Source organism: Leptodactylus fuscus, chromosome 7 (genome assembly GCF_031893055.1).
Source record: "Leptodactylus fuscus isolate aLepFus1 chromosome 7, aLepFus1.hap2, whole genome shotgun sequence".
In the NCBI taxonomy this organism is placed as follows: Eukaryota; Metazoa; Chordata; class Amphibia; order Anura; family Leptodactylidae; genus Leptodactylus; species Leptodactylus fuscus.
In genome coordinates this window covers 21,748,247-21,758,647 of record NC_134271.1, presented here as the reverse complement: position 1 = coordinate 21,758,647, position 10,401 = coordinate 21,748,247, and positions in this window count along the sequence as shown.

Below are 10,401 nucleotides of genomic sequence, written 5' to 3'. Positions count from 1 at the left end.
CGGTTATCTAAGGAAAACCGCGGACCCCATAGACGATAATGGGGTCCGTGTGGTTTCCGCACAAAAAATGCAGAGAGAAAAGTGATGCTTGCAGGACTTTCTCTCCACATGTTTCATACGGAGGCTGGAACCATAACCAGAGTGATCCCCAACCAGACCCCCCCCGAACAGAAACCCATGTGCAGATGTGAAGCCTAAAGTGTGATGATGATATGCAAATACTAGGCAAGGAGAGGCTCCAGAGGTAATGGAAGTTTTAATGTGGGGAAGAGTTTAAAGGGGTTGTCCCATCACCAGGATCCTATCTATACTGCTTGTTAATGTGGATGTAAGACTTTTCCTAAATACACTGCTTCAGCAAAACTGCTTTGTTTGTCCACTGTCTTACTTTATTCAATTCATTGTTGACACAGCCCTTGACTTACCTGCTCAAAAGTCAAGTGATGTATCTGCTGCTCTCAGGAGGGAGGAGGGGCTGAGTGCACGGGATCCAGCTTGTGTTTCTAGCTATTCCTGTGTCTGCACCACATGACCTAGCTCCCTGCTTTCAGATAGGGGAGAGGAGCTGCTTTCATTTCTTCTGTTCTCCCAGTTATCAGGCTAGCTAATTCATTTGTGTTCATTATGGCAGAGACAGGCAGTCTCTGTATGTAACACAGAATGGAGTTGCTGCTGCCTGTACTTCATAGTCCAATATGGGTGGGCGGAGCTACATGCAAATTTGGGGGAAGAGCTAAACGGCAGGTTGCATGTGAAACCCCGCCCACCAAATGATGCAAGAAACCAGGAAGAAAGAAGATTTTACAGCAGTGAAGACTGGTGAGTATGCAACATGGGAATACCCTTTTAACCCCAAACTGGAGACAAAAATTGTTTTCCTTTGAAATGACAGAAGGTTAAAGAAAACTTACGGCAGATGTCTGGAGTTCTCCATTTGATACAAATGTCATGTCTTCTGCACTCTGCCGAATACGCAGCAATGGAGGTGCAAAGACATTCACAGTTCCCAATCTCATTATTACAATTACAGGTATCGACCACACATATGTCATAGAATGGAACGGGATCCACCTGTAATGGACAGAAGAACACAGTCACATCCAGGTAGTCGCATGATTAAGTTTAACCTATAATAACCTAGATTATGCCAGATATCTGGTGTTATGGAGTCACTAACCTTGGAAAGCTGGCCTGCAACGGAAAGGGTATGGGGCTGGTGGGGATCGGCCTACGGGCAACTTCTTTACTTTGGCGGGGGAATCCTGGTCTCTAATGCCCATGATCAACGTGAACTCTGATTGCAGGCAATAGCTTTGGGTCTCTGCTGTATATTACAAGGGAGACCCACTAGCTATGGCAGCCGCTCTGTAGCATCTTTAAAGGCCCAACATCCGCCATACTATTACTATTAGGGGTTAGAGTCCTGGTGCAACACAAAGTATAACAACTGGCATATCTTCATTATTATTCCCCAATGACTCCAATTCTTGCTGGTGGCCCTAGCTGTTTCCACTACGGTTTTTCACTTTGGCCCCCTATGTTGGGCGTTAGCCTAAAGGTGCTTTCTGACTTTTTTTTAACATTCTTTAATAGGGCTGTTCCTGGGTCTCAGTTTTCAGGGGCAGCAGGTTCAGTCTTCAGTTTAAAGATGGCTGTTTGGTATAGGTGGCCGTTATAGTCATCACAGACGTCACGTGCCATTTGTGAAGAGGCCACAGCAGAATCCTGTGGCTGCGGTGGTCACCTAAGACAAATGGGACGTCACTATGTCATCCAGTGGACCCGTATACAGATGACTGGAAATAGAGAAGTGATGTTTTTTATGCCTATGATCCATTCAGCAAACCTATTATACCATGCAGATGCTTATCCCCGATCCCACCGGGGTCAATATACTCTCTCAGTATATTTTGGGTATGTGGGAGCAAAATCCAGATGATCCAAATGCAGAGGCTGCCCTTGGTCAGATACAAACCCAGGCCCCCAGCGCTGTATGGTAAGAGTACTATCAATTGGGCCACCAAGATACCCAGAACCAACATATTCTGCAGCAATTTCCAAACTGGGGGCTACATGAACACACTCTATTAGACATTACAGTGTACGAAAATAATGAACATCTGCCCACAAGATCTTACAAGGCATGCGTCAATAGGGGTGACACAAGAGTTATGGTGGCCTGTTCGGTCCATGTAGACTTGCTCACAGACTCGTCGTACCCGCTGAGGAATGTTTATACCCACAATTGGTTAGATATAATGGTTTGGTGGCGTACCGATGAGTGACAAGAGGCAAAAACATCACTCAAGATGAGGCTGCAGTGCTTTTGGGCCCAGGCTTGCTTTTCAGGTTTCTTAGCGCATACAGACTCCGTTCTTGATTCTTCATGAATACATCCTTGAGACCAGGGAGAAGTGAAGTCATTGACTCCTCGTCCATCATTATCCCCACATAATCCACAGACTGTCCCCTGGTAAACACAAATTTATACAATAAATACATTACATACAAGCACACGTTGAACCAAACCTTTTGCAGTTGATTTATTCATACTGTGCCGGCTTCTGTCCTAGTATATTGCATGTAGGTTTTTGGACCCATGTAGCAGTAGCACATAGATGGCGGCGACTACTGCCTGTGTGTTCCCTGCATTAGGTGGAAACAAATCTTGTAAGCCACCATGATGTGGTGTATGTATATTGTAGGGGATATCATTCTACATATTTTATCATGTGTAATATAATATAAGACACTCAAGAGAAGTAGCCGTATTAATGTTCCAGCCACACACAGTATCATGTCCTGTATAAAGCTCCTATAGTACCCCACACCGCATCATGAACCCTTATGCACCTACAAAATATGATGGCGCTCGTGTCCCCACAAAGTATCCCCATGGATTCCTTATGCCCCTCCAATGTATACAGAACATTTTTTAATTCCATACAGATTAAAGGCCCTCTTATGCCCTACACAGTACGTTAGCCCCCTTGTGTCATAAGACAATATAATGATCCCCTTATGCCGCCATACAATATAATGGCCCCCATATGCCGCCACACAGAATATTGACCTCCTTATTACCCCAAAGCATGATAATATAGGATTTTCGTCCAATACAGTTACTTATACAACCCGGCTTGTGCCTTGCTCTTAAAGACTCTTCAATGTCTACTTGCTCTGTCTACACACCGCCATCTTGGTTGTGGTGTATAGCCTTTTCCTGTTTATTGGACTATGACAAAGCTACAATACCATAAGCGGCAATACTAGGCGTACAGGGTGTGTGTAGGTAGAGCAATGCAAACATTGAAAGTTGTAGTGATCGGTGAGGGGGGTGACAAGAGTTGAACCCCATGGATCCGATATTGACGGCCTATCCTAATAATAGACCCTCAGTCTCTTGATAAAGTAAAACCAATTTAAGAAAGTAAATTAAAATAAATTATTTTAAACCAACGAGTCGTAAAGGAATTGTAGTTGTGTCGGGTGCCCATGTGTAATAGTACAACAATGTGATGTCCATACCTCAGTCACATTTGAGAGTTGAACAATGGCTGTCATCTTCTGGTCATACATCAGAATGACGTCCTCTGTCATGAAGACAATGTGTTGTGCCAGTAAGGTAATACTGTAAGAATTATCAATATGTCTACCGCTAGATCTACTCGTTTCCTCTACTCGTCTTTCATGTATGTCTATTGTTGTGTTCTGTAACGAAAATATTAATTTATCAATTTATAATAAAAAAAATCCTATCCTTTATCAAAGTTCTCAAAACAGGCATCAGAGGCACTTCTGGTCTGTGCATGCGCCGTCAGTGGTGCCATCTTTACTGCACAGGTGTCTCCATCCAGGAGAGTGAAAGAAAAGGAGGAACCGTTGCAGAAGGGAGGTCTAAAGAGGAAGACGTGTAAGTATTATGGGGTTCAAGGTGGGCTGAGTTAGTTAATTGGGAAGCTAGTAGTGGGATAGTAAGGGAGACAGGAATGGGGTGTAAGGGAGTAAGGGAGGAAGGGGTAGTATGGAAGCTAACCCATGTAAACAAATGCAGAGGATGCCAGAAGCTCTCAAGACCCCCAGAAATCACTCACAACACCGCTAAAGGTATATGGTTGCAATTTCGGACTCCGCACTTTTGACTATTACACCAGGTTTATATACCACTGTACCAATTTGCCGCACGTTCATATTGCAACATAATACCTAACATACAAGCGTCTCTTACCAGCAACACAATTCTGATTTTAAGAGAACAGACTGTATTGGTCTCCCCGCAGATAATATGCTTTATGAAGATTTGAAAGGTTCCATTTTTTCCATTGTTTGTGCAAAAATCCTTAAGAGAAAGAAAAAAATTATATTACTTGCTATAGGATCATATCACAGTAAAAAAGGTAAAGGGTTTTTGAAGAAAGGAAGGCGTTAAAACAAAAAATATCCAGTAAAAACTCAGTGGTACATTTCCATGACTCTGATGGTCTCCTCCATATTGGTCCACTTGTCCTGCAGTGCTAATGTACCATATGTCATGGGCTTTAGTCATGAGGTCCGCATGTACGGCACAAAACGTTTGGTGTGGTGCACATATGTAACACATCATCACGGCAGGACAAGTCAACAAAACCAACACAAAAGATGGAAGATTCTCTCCTTTATGCTCCATTACATGCAGACCAGTACTGTATGATGAAGAATAGGTTCTGTACATAAGCCATTATTAAAATGGGGCTTCTAAAAATTGAGGGTCATCATAGGTCTTGACTGTAGGATTGATAGGGACCCCACCAGATGTTGACAATGTGTCCATTGGAGGTTCTGCCATTGCTTGACTTGAGGCTACTGTGAGCTGATGTGCTTTGTGCGAATATTGGTTGAGTGTCCATCATTTCAGCAGTGTGGAAGGATATTGTGGGCAAAATAGGGAGTCTCGTGGCTAGGCACATAGGATTACATCACTGTTGATCCAAATTTAAGGCATTATGGTTCCTGTTACCACTGGCTGGAAAAGGAGCAAAATTAAGACTAAATGCCCTGATCTTTTACCTTCAACAAACCCGTGGTTTACGGTTAGATGGTAGGTTATTGAGTTAAGGATTGCTTTTCATACAGAACAAAACCCATACTATGGTAAAAAAAATTTAACACATGATCACCTGAACCAAGATGTAGTCACATCCACCACTGACATCCTTCCGAGAATGATCAAAGGTGATAAGATGGCCATTTCCATACAGTGTACAGGTCTTAGGACAATGTTTATTGGTGCATTCCCATGTCCTGTTCTTACATATGCTGTGAGAGAAACAAACCAGATACCACATTATTAAAATCTGAGTTTTTGGCGTATATATTTAGAGTACCACTGGTGGAAAAAGTGAAATCTTAAGTTATTACCTGCTATGGAAACCAAGTATTACTATATTCCTATAAGCTTGGAGAATGCTAAGATTCAGCAATGGTGCTATTATATATCTAATCCAAATTTTGGCCAATTTCTTTAGTATACAGAAAATTTTGCCACAAGTTTCAGCGGCGCTTTGCTTAGATTGTTGGAAATCTTTTGCATTGATAGTTCTGAGGGCTCTAAGAAGTTGCAGTTTAGACTCTAATTTGTCACCTATGATTCATATTTTTCTTTGAGCGTATATTTCACTGGCCTGAATATCAGCGTTTAACTCTCTACACATAAAGCACTATAGAGGGAGAAGCATAATATATATAGCATAATATATAGAGGGAGAAGCATATTACCATGTATTGCAAGATATTTTAATTTTTGTTCCAGTTTCATGAAACTTCCCCCCAAATACACATGGGCACTCGCTCGGGAGGATACAGCCGCCATGGTCGTCAGACACCAGACCGTTAGGGCAGACACATCCCGGCACACATTCCTCGCTATACTGCAGAAGGAAAACATAAAACAGAATAAAACAGAATGGATCAGTGGTCTTAGGGAGGTTTTACATTGTTAAATATTTTCTTCAATTTCTAAAATACTACTGTAAATCTAAGGCCCAGGTGACATCTGCATTTGGATTCCGTTCGGGGACTCCGCTTGGGGACCACCCGAACGGAAACCTATACGCATAGAAAAGCGGTTACCTGGGAAAACTCGCGGACCCCATAGACTATAATGGGGTCCATGTGGTTTCCGCACTAATCATGCGAACAAAAAAGTGCTGCTCCCCGAATGGAATCCCGAACGCAGATGTGAACCAGGCCTTAGTGTCAATAACCTTATCGCTAACCCACCACAATGCTCATAATAATTCCCTCCTTAACCATTTGCTGCAATAAACCAGCATAGATATAAACCTTAACCCCTTCTACGCCCTAGATCACCAGGGTTGCAGATTTTATTCCTTTCTCTGTCCTAGACCTAAAGGATTTTACCATAAATCCATGAAATTTTCTATCTGGCTTTGACCTATTATTTGGTGCTATACAGCAATGCTTATTTGTTGCCTTATTGCCCAGGTACCCGTCCCATTCACAAGCTATAAGGTATTGAGGGGCGATACAAAACTGCATTGGCATTGGCAGTACAAACACTGAATGTTGACATTATTTTGTGTATATTGTTGCCAGATAAGCTAATGGTAAAGTATTGTATGTTTGTTCTCTTACACATTCCATGTCTTGAGTTTTGCAGCTTTTCTGGCACTGAGAGCCCATTGTATCTGGACCGGGAGAACTGCAGTTATAATAGTACATAGGCGGTTCGCAGGCTAAAAGTAACAAAACAGACGATCAAAGAAAGGTCTTGTAAAAACACATAAAATGTAAAATGGAGCTGTCACTCAAGAGTAAAAATTGGAAAGTTTTGGCATAAGAAATCTATTCTTGGAAGCTTTAACACTGATTTTCAGTGTTGGATGTCCACAAATCTATAAATCTGATATTTCTGATGTATCCTAAGGATAGCTTGTCTATATTTATGTCTCCACACCCTACCATGTTCTGCCTATACCACCCTGATACAGTGAGAGTTGATCCTCCCACTTCTATGACATCACCCAACCTATGACAACAGATTCCCAGCTATGGACAGCGCTGTTTCGGTCTTTTGGACCTCCTCAGCATAGCGCAGGGATACTGATTTGGCAGAGTGAGAGACTATAGACCAGGGTCAGGGGATAATCGTACACATATGTTCCTTTTGGAATAGAAATACTAATTTGGCAATTAAATCCGCATCATGTGGGGCCACACGGTGGCTCAGTGGTTAGCACTGCAGCCTTGCAGCGCTGGAGTCCTGGTGTTCAAATCCCGCCAAGGGCATAAAACCATCTGCAAGGAGTTTGTATGTTCTCCCCGTGTTTGCATGGATTTCCGTCCCATATTCCAAAAAAGACATACTGATAGGGAAAAATGTACATTGTGAGCTCTATGTGGGGCTCACAATCTACATTTAAAAAAAAAAAAAAAAATCCGCATCATGATAGTAGACTTATTAACTGTGTCATGCATGATGTTAAGGAGGCTGCCCTCTAGAGGGCAGCGTACAGAGTGCACTGTTCTCCTAATTACATCCTGGAGAATAGATTTGCATATTTTTTACCCAGAATCCCTAGCGGAGCAGGAATGACTTGTAAGTCTCTGTACTTCCTATGTAGTACGATTATCCCCTGACCATAGTGACATACATAACAGAGGTATATTGGTTATCACTGTAATGTGCTCTGGAATCTAATTTTAGAAGTTAAATAAAGGTCTTTAAAAAAAAAGCAAAATTGCCAAAGTTGCCCAGGAACCCCATCCAGCCACAGCTCATATAGCATGTGAATCTGAGAGATCACGTCCATACATACCATTGCTGATCTCTTCTGCCTTTGGACATTCCAGAATTCCACGTATACATTTACTGCAAAAAAAGGAAACTACATGAACGTGGCAGGTCAAGTCGCAACTTAATAAAATGATAAGGTTACATTCACACTGGATATACCCACAGCAAGTTACCTGCCAGCAGAGTTGCCTGTGACTATACAGTGAAGCAGAACAGTAGATGATCAAATTTCAAGCACATACTGTGACTGAGGCCGGGGCTACACATGGTGTATACGCCACGGTTTGGCTTTTTTGGAAACGCCACGGCAAAAACTGCATTGTATTACAGTCTCTACAAATGCCATTCACACTTTGCAGAAAAATACACTCATAAGAAGGGCTGTGCTTTCCAAAAGAGTCACAGTTTTGGAAATAACAGCATGTCAATTATACCTACAGAAACGCTGGTAGTTTCTCTATAGATATAATGGAAGCAGAAAGTCCGAAGGAAACTGCGAAACGTTGCAGCCTTGAATTTATCCTGCTGCTTTCAACCTCTACAATGGATCAGCTGTTTGGGGATGCGTCCAATCTGTGTACTAAACAGCGTATAGCATCAGAAGCAGATAGCTCTTTGCCCTGTATAGTATCTAGGTATTGTTACTACACCTCAGCTCCCATTAACTTCAGTGCCGATCCCCCATAATGAGTTATTTATGGTCAAAATGCGCCAAACTTTTGTTGAATGTTTGGCACATGGTGTCACAACTTGACGAAACCCACTTTCCAACAGGAAATGTCTAAGTACCTTCAAATGATATTGGAGACCCACAGAGCTGTAATAGATGCCTCATATACCTCTAGTGAAGGTCTACAACATGCACGAGCCCTTAGGCCACTCTCGCAGGTATATTTGAACATTAATATGGCCGTAGTTAGGGTTGAGCGATCGGGAAAGATTGCATCCCAATCGGCGATCAAGCAAATTTCACGATCACGATCGACTGGAAAATGATCGAAAATCGGATTTTAAAAACGATCCTGAAATCTCAAGATCGGCTCAACCCTAGCTGTAGTACAGGCCCTAAAATGCACCCTGATTACGTCCATGTTAGAGGTAACTTTCTGTTCTTACAAAGTCTTACCACAGGATCTCATCTATTTTAAATGTTTGATGAGCAGGAACGGTGCGCCCTTTGTAATCGCACGGACACTCCTCTGGGGGCACACACTTTTCATTTTGTGTCAGATAAGTCCCTTCTGGACAGCTGCAGCCCTCTCTGGGATCAGCTCGGAAATGACAGAGAATATCCAGTTGTGCTAAAGAGTTGCAGGTAAAATTGCATTGTCTTGGGTTAGATGTAAATATCATGGTTTCTGGACAATCAGGATCTATTGGGGAAAAAAAGTTAATTAATATGTAAAACCTGTAAAATAAATATATGTATATGTATAGTATATATGTCCTCATTGGACAATACTTCTTGCTACATGGCCATGGCTCAGAATTATAGTAGTCACAATTAATTCCCCAGCTAATAGCAAGCACTCAGCTCCACTGCAAAAGCATCACAGGGTAAAGAAGCCGTACACACTTCACATTAATTCACATTAAAATCAAAGGCTTGTTTATGTAATACACATAACTAGCTCAGTAATGAGGGATCGTTGTAAATAAATTAGCACAGTAGCACTGAAAGATGCACAATATGAAGCTGAAGTAGCAGAGCTGGATTTGATAGTTGATGAGAATCCCAAATTTACATGCTACAGGACCAAGAGTCAGCTTACAATAAACTCCGTTTTAGGTCTGTGTTTGCATACAAAGGTAACGACTCCCTGTCTCAGCCCTTATCAGCAAAATTCAATTACCCAACCTGATAACTGGAAGAGGGAGATAAACAGCTCAGAAATATAAGCTGCTCCGAGCATTCAGCTCCCTCCCCTGCTGAGAGCTGGGAGCTACGTCACTTGTCCTGGGTGGAGAGATAATATCATCCCAAGGTCCGTGGTTGTGGAAACGCAGTGTAAACAATGAAGTGAATAATCTCAGATAGTAGCCAAACAAAGCAGTTTTGCTGAAGCAAAAGTTTTAAATCCACATAAACTAGCAGTATAGATAGGATCCTTGAGATGGGACAACCCCTTTAAGTACTGTAAGTACTGCCTATTCCTACTCATGTTACATTAAGTGCCGCCTAGTCCTACTCATGTTACATTAAGTGCCGCCTAGTCCTACTCATGTTACATTAAGTGCCGCCTAGTCCTACTCATGTTACATTAAGTGCCGCCTATTCCTACTCATGTTACATTAAGTGCCGCCTATTCCTACTCATGCTACATTAAGTGCCGCCTATTCCTACTCATATTACATTGAGTACCAGCTATTTGTCCATTTGCTACATTTAAATATATTGTTTCATGTAGATTTTGTATGAAACATTTCTTTGTTCTGTCATGTTATGTAAAGGGATTTCATGTAGTAAAATAATTTACATTATAACTGTATCTGATGATTGTATAACTGAACAGAACATGTGCATATATGTATATGAAGCTTTTGACCAAATAGCCATTGTAGGTATATGGGCGCCTTTGGGTTTAGATTTGTAACTTTTGAAATAT